This window comes from Panthera onca, chromosome B3, assembly GCF_046562875.1.
Source record: "Panthera onca isolate mPanOnc1 chromosome B3, mPanOnc1 haplotype 2, whole genome shotgun sequence".
NCBI classification, from domain to species: domain Eukaryota; kingdom Metazoa; phylum Chordata; class Mammalia; order Carnivora; family Felidae; genus Panthera; species Panthera onca.
The window spans coordinates 37,603,321-37,618,484 of record NC_138344.1 but is presented as its reverse complement, the minus strand read 5'-3'; the positions used below and the strand labels follow the sequence as shown (position 1 = coordinate 37,618,484).

The following is a 15,164-nucleotide window of genomic DNA, read 5'->3' as shown; positions in this document are numbered from 1 at the left end:
TTAACCCAATGTCCTGTGTCTTTTACAAAGAAATCGGTTCTTAATTGCAAGATAAGAAATTGTTTTTCAACACAGCTGTTTAGCCAAGATGTGTTTAGTTTTCTTTGGACTCTAGCCCTTTCCTTTCATCTGTATTTTTCATTCATTTCTATTTTGGTAACTCTTTCTTGGTCTGAATATTATGGCAAAATGTAGATTTCTTGGTACCCTGTTCCTGAAATAATGTCATCATTGTTATTTACCCATTTTAAATCAAAACAGTCTTTAGATTTTATATATTCAGTTTTTCAGTTTCTAGCCCATTAAAACACAACATTTTTTTAAAGTTTATTTATTTATTTTGAGAGAGTGAGTGTGCGTGCACATGTGAACAGGGGAGGAGGAGAGAGAGAATCCCAGGCTGGCTCTGCACTGTCAGCATGGAGCCCACCGTGGGGCTCGAACTCACAACTCTGAGATTGTGACCTAAGCCAAAATCAAGAGTCAGATACTTAACTGACTGAGCTACTAAGGTGTCCTTCAACATTTTTTCTTATACTTAGTTTATTTGGTGGGTTCTTAGTATGTAACAAAGTAACTAGTTCGTGCCTTGCAAGACGTTTTCAGAAGTTATCTTTGGTAGGTTGATACTATAATAAGGTAGATAATGTGTTCTAAATTCTGTTTCATATTAAAATATGCATTTATTGCGATGGCATATTTAATCACCATAAAATTCATCATTTTGATGTATACAATTCATTGGTTTTGAGTATTTTCACAAGGTTGTGCAAGCTCATCATCACTAATTCCAAAACATTTTTATTACCCCAGAAACAAACTCCTTAGCCATTAGCAGCCACTCGCTATTCCTCTAGTCCATGGCAACTGCTAATCTACTTTCTGTCTCCAGATTTTGTACTCTTCACGTATATGGAATCATGCAGGATGTGGCCTTTGTGTTTGGCTTTTTATTTTATGAAAAAAATGTTTTAAATTTTGTTTATTATTTTTGAGAGAGAGAGCATAAGCAGGGAATGGGCAGAGAGAGAGGGAGACAGAGAATCTGAAACAGGCTCTGCACTGTCAGCACAGAGCCTGACATGGGGCTCATACCCATAAACTGTGAGATCATGACCTGAGCTGAAGTCGGACACTCAACCAACTGAGCCACCCAGGCACCCTGTGGCTTCTTCTACTTAGCGTAACGTTATCAAGGTTTCCGTGTTGTAGCATGTATCGGTACTTTATTCCTTTTTATGGCTGAATAATAAACTACTCATTTAGCAGTTGGTGAGCATTTGGGATGTTTCCACTTTTGTGCTGTTATAAATAATGCTGCTCTGTATGTTTGTATGCAGGTTTTTCGTGTGGATAGAAGTTTTCAGTTCTCTTGAGTATATATCTAGGAGTTCAATTGCTCGGTTGTATGATAACCGTATTTGTAATTTTTTTGAGGAACTGTCAAACCATTCCATTCTATTTCACACCCGTTTGCATTCACAGCTGCAATGGATGTGGGTTTCAATTTCTCCACATCTTTGCCAACACTTGTTACTGTGTGTCTTTTTTAGTATAGCCTGTGAGAAATGGTATCTTTTTAGTTTTGATTTAGATTTCCTAATGACTAATGACATTGACAATACTTCCATGTACTTGTTGGCCATTTGTATATCTTCCTTTAGAAATGTGTATTCAAATCTTTTGTCTATTTTTACATGGGTTATATGTGTTTTTATTGTTGAGTTGTAAGAATTTGGTATGTATTCTGGATAGTAGTATCTTACCAGATGTATGATTTGCAAATATTTTCTTCCACTCTGAGTTGTCTTTTCATTTTCTTGATAGTGTCCCGTGAAGCATAAAAGGTTTAAAATTTTATGAAGTTCAGTTCATATTTTTTTCCTCTGGTGGCTTGTACTTTAGATGTCATATGTAAGAAAGTATTGTATAATCCAAAGTCATGAAAGTTTATACCTGGTTTCTTCTAAGAGTTCTATAATTTTCATTCTTAAAGTTTTTTTTTAATCTATTTTGAGTTAATTTTTGTATGTGGTATAGAGTCCAAATCCATTCTTTTTCATGTGAATATCCAGTTGTCCTAGCACCATTTGTTAAAAAGATTATTCCTTCCCATTGAATTTTCTTGGCACTTGTCAAAAATTTATTGACCATGAAATGTATTTCTAGACTCTCAGTTCTATTCCATTGATCTATTTGCCCATCCTTGTGGCAGTACTAGACTGTCCTTGCTTACTTTTTTTAAAAAAATGTTTATTTATTTATTTTTGAGAGATAGAGAGCACAAGCAGAGGAGGAGCATAGAGAGAGAGAGAGAGAGAGGAGACACAGAATCCAAAGCAGGCTCCGGGCTCTGAGCTGTCAGCACAGGGCCTGACGTAGAGCAGAGCTCGAACTCAACGAACCGTGAGATCATGACGTGAGCTAAAGTTGGACACTTAACCGACTAAGCCACCCAGGCACCCTGTACTTTTACTTTATTATTCTGTGTTACTTTAGCTTTGTAGTAAGTTTTGAAATTAAGAAGTGTGAGTACTCCAACTTTATTCTTTTTCGAGATTGTTTTAGCCATTCTGGGTCCCTTGCATTTTCATATGAGTTTTACAATCAGCCTCCCAAATTTGCACACACACAAAAAGTCCAACTAAGATATTGATACAGATTGCAGTGAATCTGTACATCAGTCTGGGGAGTACTGCCACTTTAACAATATGAAGTCTTATACTTCATGAACACAGAGTATCTTTCCATTTATTTAGATCCTCTTTAATTTTTTTCAGTGATACTTTGTAGTTTTTGGTATTCAAGTTTTGCAGTCCTTTTGTTAAATTTATTCATAAATATTTTTGATGCTATTATAAATTGAGCTTTTATTTCAATTTTGGATTATTCATTGCTAGTGTATATAAATATAAATGATTTTTGTATATTGATCTCTATCCTGCTACCTTGTAGGATAAATTTACTAAATTTGTTTCTCAATCCTAATAGGTTTTTGTAGCTTCCGTAAGATTGTCTGTATAAAACATGTCATCTGCAAATAGACGTAGTTTTACTTCTTTCTTACCAACCTGGATGCTTTTAATTTCTTTTCCTTGCTTAATTACCCTGGCTAGAACCTTCAGTAGAATGTCAAATAGAAGTGGTGTGAACAGACATCTTCTTTTTCTCCTGATCTTAGATGGAAAGCTTTTAGTCTTTCACTATTAAGTGTGATATTAGTTTTGGGTTTTTAGTAGATGTCCTTTATCAGGTTGTCAAAGTCCCCTTGTCTTCCAAGTTTGTTGAGTATTTTTGGTTTTTCTGTGTTTGTTGAAATGATAATGATTTTTAAATCCATTTTTCTATAATTCCATAATTAAATCCATTATTCCATAATAGTATTATATTAATTGACTTTTGCATGTTGAACCAATTTTTTATTCCCGAGATAATTCCAATTGGTCATGATGTATAATGCTTTTTATAAATTTCTGGGTTCAGTTTGCTAGTATCTTGTTGAGGATTTTTGGATTTATATTCTTAAAGAATATTGGTCTATAGTTTTCTTTTCTTGTAATGTCATTGTCTGGTTGTGGTATCAGGATAATTCTGGCCTCAAAGGAGTTGGAAAGCATTTTTTCCTACTCTAGTTTTTGGAATAGTTTATGATGGATTAATGTTAATTTTTCTTTAAACATTAGGTAGAATTCACCAGTGAAGCCATCTGGTCCTGGGGTTTTCTTTGTGAGTAGTTTTTATGGTCAAGTGGCATCTGTTGCCTATTATCAGGAGAAATCCAAGCACTTCTGCCCACTGCATCTTAGTATGGAGTTGCCAAGGAAAACACAGTGCAATGAAATGCTGGATTTTACAGTGCCTTACATAAAATTAAAAAGAGAGAGAGAGAGAGAGACAGACAGACAGACAGACAGCAAGATCAGTTTGGGAGTATCAGTTCCCTGCGGCCAACAGTAAGTCCTTCCTGGCAGCCTATACAGGGCCCTTGGCCCACACACTCCCCTCATGCTGCAGCAAAAGGATCCTCCACCCCACCCTACTCCTGTGGTGTCAGAAGTACCGAAGGCTGGGGACATGTCTGAAGGTCATTGACACACATGCTTAAGCAGGACAAAGGAGTACACACTGAATTTGAAACAGGGAAAAACAGTCCAAAACAAAGAGGTAAGCTCAGCACAGGCTACGTGGGCTCTTTATCTGCTGGTAAGCAAGTGTTCCAGACCCATGGCCCATTCTTATGTGGCCACATCGGGTCCAAAGAACAGTGCACATAAGACCGTCTTACCCAACAGTGTTTTTTAATTGTAGTATATTACACAGATAACATATAATTCACCGTACTACCCATTTTTAAGTGTGTAGTTCGTAACTGGTAAGTACATTCACATTGCTCTGCAACCAGTGCCACCATTAATCTCCAGAACTCTGCATCTTGCAAAACTGAGACTCTGTACCCATTAAACAGTAACCCATTGCCTCCAAACCCCAGCCCCTGACTACTAACATTCTGGTTTTTTGTCTGCATGAATTGGACTACTCTGGGTACCTCATTTCAGTGGAATCATACAGTATTTGTCTTTTTTTTGGGACTGGCTTATTTTACTTTGCATAATGTCCTCAAGGTTCATCCATGCTGTGGTGTGTGTCAGAATTATTTTCCTTTTTAAGACTGAATAATATTTGTGAGTTTTTTGATTACCAATCCCTTTAATAATTATATGTAGTTATAGGTTTATTCAGATACGTATTTCTTCTTCAATTTTGATAGTTTGTAGCTTTCTAGAAATTTATCCATTTCATTTAGATTACCTAATTTGTTGATACACAGTTGTTCCTAATATTCCTTTATAATCATTTTTATTTCTGTAAAGTTGGTGTTAATTTTCCTTCTTCTTTCATTGCAAATTTTAGTAATTTGAGTCTTTTTCTTTTTCTTCCTTCCTTCCTTCCTTCCTTCCTTCCTTCCTTCCTTCCTTTCTTTCTTACTTTCTTTCTCTTTCTTTCTTTCTTTCTTTCTTTCTTTCTTTCTTTCTTTCTTTCTTTTTTATCAGTGTAGCTAAAAGTCAGTCAGTTTCTTTGCCTTTTCCAAAGAACCAACTTTGGTTTCTTTGATTTTCTCTGCTGTTTTTCTCTGCCTTAATATTTGTTTCTTCTACTAGCTTTGGGTTTAGTTTGCTCTTCTTTTTCTAGTTTTTTTAGGTGCGAAGTTAGGATACTGACTTGAGATATTTCCTACTTAATGTAGCCATTTGCAGCTATACATTTCCCTGTAAGTACTGCTTTAGCTGCATCCTATAAGTTTTGGTATGTTGTGTTTTCATTTTCATTTAGTTTAAAGTATTTTCTAATTCCCCCCAAAGGAGAAATCACTTGCGATTTCTTTTTTGACCCATTTTCCATTAGGAATGTGTCATTTTCCACATTGAGTGTTCTTCTGTTGTTGATTTCTAATATTCTTTTGAGGTTAGAGAACATACTTTGTATGACTTCAGTTCTTTTAGATTTATTGAGGTTTGTTTTAATGCCTAACATTCTATTCTGGAGAATGTTTCATGTATACATGAGAAGAATGTATTCTGCTCTTGATGGGTTAGATTTTCCTTAGATGTCTGTTAGGTCTAGTTGATTTACAGTGTTGTTTAAGTATTTTATTTCCTTGTTGATCTTCAGTTTAGTTCTATTTATTATTGAAAGGGGGATATTGAAGGAGCACCTGGGTGGCTCAGTCAGTTGAGCGGCCAACTTTGGCTCAGGTCATGATCTTGCAGTTCATGGATTCGAGCCCCATGTCAGGCTCTGTGCTGACGGCTCAGAGCCTGGAGCCTGCTTCGGATTCTGTGTGTCCCTCTCTCTCTGCCCCCCACCCCGCTTGCACTCTCTCTTTCTTTCTCAAAAGTAAATAAACAAAAAAAAAAAAAAAAAGAAAGTGGGGATATTGAAGTCTCCATCTAATATTTTTTGCTTGTGTATTTCTCCTTCAATTCTGTTAATTTATGCTTCATATATTTTGGCATTCTGTTGTTAGGTGCATATATGTTTATAGTTGTTATGATCGACTCTTCAGTCATTATAAAATGTGTCTCTAGTTACTATATTTGTCTAAAGTCTATTTTGTCTAATCTTAGTGTAGTCATCCCAGCCCGCCCATTGATTCTTATTTGTTTGTTCTATCTTTTGCCACTGTTTTGCCTTCAACCTGTTTGGGTCTTTGAATCCAAAGTGCATCTCTTATAGACATCATAGAGTTGGGTCATTTTTAAATCCATTCTGCCAATCTGTCAGTGTTTAATTCATTTACATTTAATGTAATTACCAGCAATATCTGCCATTTTACTACTTGTTTTCTTTAGTTGTATTCTTTTATGTTCCATTTATTCATTACTGCTTTCTTTTATGTTAAATAGGTATTTTTAATGTATTGTTTATATTCTCGTGATTTCTTTTACTATATTTTTTGAGTTATAGTTTTGATTTTCCTAGAGATTACAATTAACATCTTAACTTCTGACAACTTAGTTCATATTAATATCAACTTTTTTCAAGTCTATAAAATTGTTGCTCCTAATAGCTCCATTCCATCCCCCTCCTTTGCGCTGTTACTGTCATAGAAGTTACATCTTTATAAGTTGTGTACTTATTAATGCAGATTTTTACTTACTGCTTTGTGCAGTTCTGTTTTTTTTAATTTTATTTTTTGTTTTTTAAAATTTAAAAACAAATCCAAATTTGTTAATTTAAAATCCAAATTAGTTAGCATATAGTGAAACAATGATTTCAGGAGTAGATTCCTTAATGCCCCTTACCCATTTAGCCCATCCCCCTTCCCACAACCCCTCCAGTAACCCTCAGTTTGTTCTCCATATTTATGAGTCTCTTCTGTTTTGTCCCCCTCCCTGTTTTTATATTATTTTTGTTTCCCTTCCCTTATGTTCCTCTGTTTTGTCTCTTAAAGTCCTCATATGAGTGAAGTCATATGATTTTTGTCTTTCTCTGACTAATTTCACTTAGCTTAATTTCACTAATTTCACTTAATACCCTCCAGTTCCATCCACGTAGTTGCAAATGGCAAGATTTCATTCTTTTTGATTGCTGAGTAATACTCCATTGTATATATATACCACATTTTCTTTATCCATTCATCCATCAATGGACATTTGGGCTCTTTCCATACTTTGGCTATTGTGGATAGTGCTGCTATAAACATGGGGGTGCATGTGTCCCTTTGAAACAGCATACCTGTATCCCGGGGATAAATGCCTAGTAGTGCAATTGCTGGGTCGTAGGGTAGTTCTATGTTTAGTTTTTTGAGGAACCTCCATACTGTTTTCCAGAGTGGCTGCACCAGGTTGCATTCCCACCAACAATGCAAAAGAGATCCTCTTTCTCTGCATCCTCGCCAACATCTGTTGTTGCCTGAGTTGTTCATGTTAGCCATTCTGACAGGTGTGAGGTGGTATCTCCTTGTGTTGTTTTTTTTTTTAAATTTTTTTTAATGTTTATTTACTTTTGACAGAGAGAGAGAGACAGACTCAGCATGAGTGGGGGAGGGGCAGAGAGAGAGGGAGACACAATCTGAAACAGGCTCCAGGCTCTGAGCTGTCAGCACAGAGCCCGATGCGGGGCTTGAACTCACTGACAGTGAGATTATGACCTGAGCCGAAGTCAGACACTCAACTGACTGAGCCACCCAGGCACCCCTCCTTGTGGTTTTGATTTGTATTTCCCTGATGATGAGTGGTGTTGAGTATTTTTTCATGTGTCAGTTGGCCATCTGGATGTCTTCTTTGGAGAAGTGTCTATTCATGTCTTTTGCCCATTTCTTCACTGGGTTATTTGTTTTTTGGGTGTTGAGTTTGGTAAGTTCTCTACAGATTTTGGATACTAACCCTTTATCTGATATGTCCTTTGCAAATATCTTTTCCCATTCTGTCAGTTGCCTTTTAGTTTTGCTGATTGTTTCCTTCGCTGTGCAGAAGATTTTTATTTTGATGAGGTCCCAGTAGTTCATTTTTGCTTTTGTTTCCCTTGCCTCCAGAGACATGTTGACTAAGAAGTTGCTGCGGGCAAGATCAAAGAGGTTTTTGCCTGCTTTCTCCTCGAGGATTTTGATGGCTCCCTGTCTTACATTTAGGTCTTTCATCCATTTTGAGTTTATTTTTGTGTATGGTGTAAGAAAGTGGTCCAGGTTCATTCTTCTGCATGTCGCCGTCCAGTTTTCCCAGCACCACTTGCTGAAGAGACTGTCTTTATTCCATTGGATATTCTTTCCTGCTTTGTCAAAGATTAGTTGGCCATACGTTTGTGGGTCGATTTCTGGGTTCTCTATTCTGTTCCATTGATCTGAGCATCTGTTCTTGTGCCAAGTTCTGTTTCTTTTTAAATTTATTTCCTTTTTTTTTTTTTTTTTTGAGAGAGAGAGAGAGAGGAAGGGAGGGAGTGAGGGGCAGAGAAGGGGGGAGAGAGGGAATGAATCCCAAGCAGGCTCTGTGCTGACAGCATGGAGCCTGACACGGGACTTGACCCCAAAAACTGTACAATCGTGTCCTGAGCTGAAATCAAGAGTCGGACACTCAACCAACTGAGACACTCAGGTGCCCCTACAGTTCTCTTTCAGTCAGACAGGAGAAAAAGACTTACAAACAAAAATACATTTATCCTGCCTTTTATATTTACCTATATAGTAACCATTACCAGTACCCTTTATTTCTGTGTGTGGATTTGAGTTACTATCTAGTAACTTTCCTCTGAAATTCCTTCAGTTGGAAGGGACTCCCTTTTATTTCTTGTAGGGTAGGTCAGCTAGTGATGAATTCCCTCAGTTTTTGTTGATTTCAGAGTGTCTTATCCTTCACTTTTGTAGTATAGTTTTGCTGGATATAAAGTTTTTGGTCAACAGTCTTTTTCTTTCAGCTATTTGAATATGCCATCCATTGCCTTTGATCTGCATGGTTCTGTTAATATTTTTGAGAATTTCTTGTATTGCTTCTCTTTTGGCTTTCAAGATTTTCTTTTGTCTTTGTCTCTGGACAGTTTCACAATGTATCTAGGTGTTAGTCTCTTCATTTATCGTGGAGTTTATTGCATGTCTTCGATGTGCAAATTAATGGTTTCATCCAATTTGGGAAATATATGGCTGTTACTTCTTCAAATATTCTTTCTGCATCTTTCCTTCTCTTTTAGGTCTCCTATAATGCATATGTTGATATGCTTGATGATGTCTTACAGGTCTCTGATAATGTGTTCATTTTTCTATTCTTTTTTCCTTCTGTTCCTCAGATTGGATAATCTCAATTGATGTATCTTTATATTCCTTGATTCTGTTTTCAGCCTATGTAGATATATTCTGGTGAATAATGTCTTATTTATTTTTAACTCCAGAATTTATTTATTTTTACGTATGTATGTATATATGTATATGTATATGTATATATATATATATATATATGTGTGTGTGTGTGTGTGTGTGTGTATGTGTGTACATATATATATATATACACATACCTATGTGTGTATGTATGTATATGTGTGTAGTTGTATACTTTCTATCTCCTTATTAATATCCTTTATTAGGGGAGACATTATCTTCATACTTTAGTTCCTTACATGATTTCCCACAGTGTTTCTTAAATAGCTCATTAAAGATTTTTTTCTAGTAAGTCCAACATCTGAGCTTTTGTACAGATAGTTTCTATTAATTGCTTTTAGTCTTGTGTATGGGTCATACTTTTTTGGTTTTGTTATTGAAAACTGGACATTCAGTTTTATTTTTTAAATAATGATTCTTTTTTATTTTTATTTATTTTTTAATTTTGAGAGAGAGAGAGAGAGAGAGAGACTGAGCACAAGTGGGATAGGGACAGAGAGACAGGGAGACAGAATCCAAGGTAGGCCCCAGGCCCTAAGCTATTAGCACAAAGCCTGATGCAGGGCTCAAACTCGCAGACTGCCAGGTCATGACTGAGCCACCCAGCTGTCCTGAAAACTGGACATTTTAAAGTAAATACTGTGTTAACATTGGAAATCAGATTCTCTCTCATCCCCAGAGTTTGTTGCTGCTGTTCAGTGACTTTTCTGAAGTATTCTGTCATGTTTATATCTTTGGTGTATGGCCACTGAAGCCTCTTTTCAGTGAGCTTCCAAGTCAGCTAATGATTGGACAGAGATTTCCTTAAATGCTTAGAGCTATTAAGTCTCCTTGTCTTTGTTGAGGGGGGTTCCATGTGTGTTTGGGGCACATCTTCAACACTCGCTCAGGCAGTTGGTAACTTTGTCTTAGTTTTTGCTTCCTGCTTGTGCAGAGGTTCCTGGTCAGCCCCAGTACCTGCTTACAGCCTCCTCAGAGCCTTTCTAAGCATGTACACAGCCGTATGCATGCACATATCCTAGATTCCCAAGAATAGGATAGAATTTTTCAAAGCTTCTATGGACATTGCATTTCCTAGATTTCCTCTTTAAGATTTTTGTTTAGCTAGTTCAGCCCAGCTGTTATCCACCAGCTCAGTCAGTTGCAAAGTTAATCAGTTCTTTCTAATTGTTTTTAACAAATGCCCCAAAGGAAAAGACTTTTTGTACTAGGCAACCTATAAGTCAGGTTGAATAAAGGCAACATGTCCAGGAAGGCCTTCCAGGGAACCACCAGACAGGTCAAAAATAAAACTTTTCTGAGAAAGTGTATTTGAGGGAGCACCAACTCAGTTCTACCTGTACAGTGCCCCCTGGCTGCTGTGTTCCCTGGGATTGCAGGCTGCTGCTTTTCAAGGCTTCAGTGAAGCTGGAGAGGAGGCACTGGGAACAGGGCAAGTTAAAATGCCCCAAATCTTCAATAAATGATTTTTGGGTTGCTGCAGTCCTTTTACTCATTCCCAGAGTTCTGCAAAGATTGGTCTGACAATTTTTGCCTATTTCTTTATTGCTTATGTGGAGAAGAGAATTTTCAATGGTCCTTACTCTGTCATTTTTGCTAATGTCACCTTTTAATTACATTTTTAATGCTTTTTTAAAAGTTTCATTTTATTTTAATTCCAGTGTAGTTAACATACATGTTATATTGGTTTCAGGTGTACAATATAGTGATTCAACAATTCCATACATTACCTAGTGCTCTTCACAACAAGAGTTCTCCTTAATGCCCATCACCTACTTCTCCCATCCCCCAACCACCTCCCCTCTAGTAACCATCAGTTTGTTCTCTACAGCTAAGATTGTTTCTTGGCATATTTGTCTCTCTCTTTTTCCCCTTGCTCATTTGTTTTGTTTCTTAAATTGTACCTACAAGTGAAATCATTTGGTATTTGTCTTTCTCTGACTGACTTATTTCACTTAGCATTACACTCTGTAGCTCCATCCAGGTCATTGTGAATGTCAAGATTTCACTCTTTTTTATGGATGAATAATATTCCTGTGTGTGTGTGTGTGTGTGTGTGTGTGTGTGTGTGTGTGGATACACACACACACACACACACACACACACACATATATATATATATATATATACACACACACACACACACACACACACACACACACACATCTGGGCTCTTTCCATAATTTGGCTATTGTTGATAATGTTGCTATAAACATAGGGGTGCATATATCTTTTCAAATTAGCATTTTTGTATTGTTTGGGTAGATACCCAGTAGTGGAATTACTGGATCATATGGTAATTCTGTTTTTAATTTTTTTTTTTTTTTGAGGAAACTCCATTGTTTTCTACAGTGGCTCTACCTATTTGCATTCTCACCAACAGTGCAAGAGGGTTCCTTTTTCTCTACATCCTCACCAACACTTGGTGTTTCTTGTGCTGTTGGTTTTAGCTGCTCTGACAGGTGTGAAGTATTATCTCATTGTAGTTTTGGTTTGCATTTCCCTGATTGTGAGTGATGTTGAGCATCTTTTCATGTGTCTGTTAGCCATCTGGATGTCTTCTTTGCAGAAATGTCTGTTCACGTCTTCTGCCCATTCTTAATTGGCTTATTTGTTATTTAGGTGTTGATTTGTATAAGTTTTTTATATATTTTGGATACTGACCCTTTTTTGGGTATGTCATTTGCAAATATTTGCAAATATCTTCTGTAGGTTGCCTTCTAGTTTTGTTGATTATTTCCTTCGCTATGCAGAAACTTTTTATTTTGATGTAGTCCCAATAGTTTATTTTTGCTTTTATTTCCCTTACATCAGGGGACATATGTAGAAAAATGTTGCCATGGTCAGTGTCAGAGACCCTACTTCTTGTGTTCTGGGACTTTTATGGTTTCAGGTCTCATGTTTAGGTGTTTAATTCATTTTGAATTTATTTTTGTATATGGTATAAGGAAGTAGTCCAATTTCTTTTGCATGTTGCTGTCCAGTTTTGTTGAAGAGACTGTCTTTTTCCCATTGGATATTCTTTCCTGCTTTGTCAAAGATTAAGTGGACCATATAATTGTGGGTTTATTTCTGGGTTTTCTATTCTGTTCTATTTTGGTACCAGTACCATACTGCTTTGGTTACTACAGCTTTGCAGTACAGCTGGAAGTCTGGAACTGTGATACCTCCAGCTTTTTTTTTTTTTTTTTTTTTTTTTTTTTTTTTGTCAAAATTGCTTTGGCAATTTGGGTTTTTTTGTGGTTGCATATACATTTTAGGATTTTTTTTGCTCTAGTTTTGTGAAAAACTTTGTTGGTATTTGGTAAGGATTGCATTAAATCTGTAGATTGCTTTGTTAATTACTTTTATAATATTTGTTCTTCCAGTCCATGAGCATGGAATGTCTTACACACAGAACATTCTCCAGAATAGATCAGATATTAGGCCACAAAACAAGTCTTAACAAATTAAAAAAGATCTTGCATGTTTTCTGACTACAATGCTATGAAACTAGAAATCAACCACAAGAAAAAATCTGGAAATACTGCAAATACATGGAGGTTAAATAACATGCTACTAAACAATGAATTGATCAACTGAGAAATCAAAGAAGAAATCTAAAAGTACATGGAAACAAATGAAAATGAAAACACAGTGGTTCAAATGGGATGCATCAAAAGTGTTTCTAAGAGGGAAGTGTATAGCAATACAGGCCCACCTCAAGAAGTAAAAAAATCTCAAACAACCTAACCTTACACCTAAAGGAGTTAGAAAAAAGAACAACAAACAAACCCCAAAACTAGCAGAAGGAAAGAAATAATAAAATTAAAGCAGAAATAAATGATATAGAAACTAAAAAAAGCAAAAACAATAGGACAGATAAATGAAACCAGGAGCTAGTTCTTTGAAAATATAAACAAAATTCATGAACCTCTAGCCAGTCTCATCAAAAAAAACAGAGACAGGACACAAATAAATAAAATTACAAATGAAAGAGGAGAAATAACAACCAACACTACAGAAATACAGTTGTAAGAGAATACTCTGAAAAGCCTAGAGGAAATGGATAAATTTTTAGAAACATATAATCTACCAAAGCTGCAGCAGGAAGAAAAAAAAATTGAGTAGACCAGTTACAAGCAGGGAGATTAAATCAGTAATCAAAAAACTCCCAATGAACAAAAGTCCAGGACCAGACAGTTTCTCAAGCGAATTCTACCAAACATTTAAAGAAGAGTTAATACCTACCCTTCTCAAACTATTCCAAAAATATAGAAGAGAACGGGAAAATTCAGTCTATGAGGCCAGTGTTACCCTGATACCAAAACCAGATAATGACAACACAAAAAACAGAACTACAGGCAAATATCTCTGATGAACATAGATGCTAAAATCCTTGAGAAAATGCTGGCAAACTGAATCCAACAATACATTTTAAAAATCGTTTGCCGCAGTCAAGTGGGATTTATCCCCAGTATGTAAGGGTGAATTCAGTATTTGCAAATCAAAGTGATACATCACATCAATAAGAGAAAGGATGAAAACCATATGATGATTTCAATAGATACAGAAAAAGCATTTGACAAAGTACAACATCCATTCATGGTAAAAACTCTCAACAGAGTAGGTTTAGAGAGAACACACCTCAACATAATAAAGCCTATATATGAAAAACCTAAAGCAAACATTATACTAAATGGTGAAAAACTGAATGCTTTTCCCCTAGAGTCTGGAAGACAGGGATGCCCACTCTGACCACATTTATTCAACATAGCACTGGAAGTTGTAGCCATAGCAATCAGACAAGAAAAAGAAAAGACATCCAAATCAGCAAGAAGTAAAACTTTCACTGTTTGCAGATAACATGATACTATACATAGAAAACCACCAAAAAAAACTACTAGAACTGATAAATGAATTCAGTAAAGTCACAGGATACAAAATCAATGTGCATTTCTATATACTAATGGAGCAGCAAAAGAGAAATTAAGAAAACAATCTCATTTACAGTTGCACCAAAAATAGTAAGATACCTAGGAAGAAACCTAACCAAAGAGGTAAAAGACCTCTATTGTGAAAACTGTAAAACACTGATGAAAAAATTGAAGATACACATTTTTAATATATTAAGTCCTTATCTTAAAACATTCACTTTGCAGCCTATATTTAAATCTCTTTTTTGAGGCAACTCCTTTCTAGACTTGAGCTGCCTAAAGCCGCTCTCTTACTGCTGCTTGACGGCTTCCCTTACTCCACGCTAATCAGTCCCAGAACACTAAAATTTTCCACTTTTTACATTTAGCTCTCCATTTCTTATCTTTCTGTTGTTTCCCACATCAACTATCCTAAAATTTTATTACCCTCTTCCAGATCTGACCTCCTTTCTCCTTCAAAGATAATGAAGACTTTCAGGTATGAGCTCTCACAATTCTTTGCTCTTCCATTATCCATCTGTAGCTTAGCACAAGTAAGCCAATATGATCCTCCTTGCACATGAAGGGCTGCATAAGGTCAGTCCCTTATGTGCAGCCCTTATGTCAGTCCCACATGTGCATACACTTAGTGAAGTTCTCTCCATCCCTCAACCTCTTTCTTTTGTATCTTCATTCTCTATAATACGGCAAAATGTACCCAAAAAATATTTGGACCAGAAGCTGTGTACCACACTCTATCATTTCTTCTCTTCCCTTCCCTTGCAATTAAGCTTCTTGACAATTTTCTCCCAACCCTAGTGCTATTCCTTTAGTGTAGATTCTCACTATCTATTTTAATCTCATATTAGTCATCTATATCCAGATATTTATTGAACACTTTCCTT

The 15,164-nt window shown here is 36.1% G+C and overlaps 1 protein-coding gene across 14 annotated transcripts in view; it reads left to right on the top strand.

Moving 5' to 3' along the window:
• MAP2K5 (mitogen-activated protein kinase kinase 5) overlaps positions 1–15,164 on the top strand; it is a 270,908-nt gene that overhangs the window by 100,745 nt on the left and 154,999 nt on the right. The window lies entirely within an intron of this gene.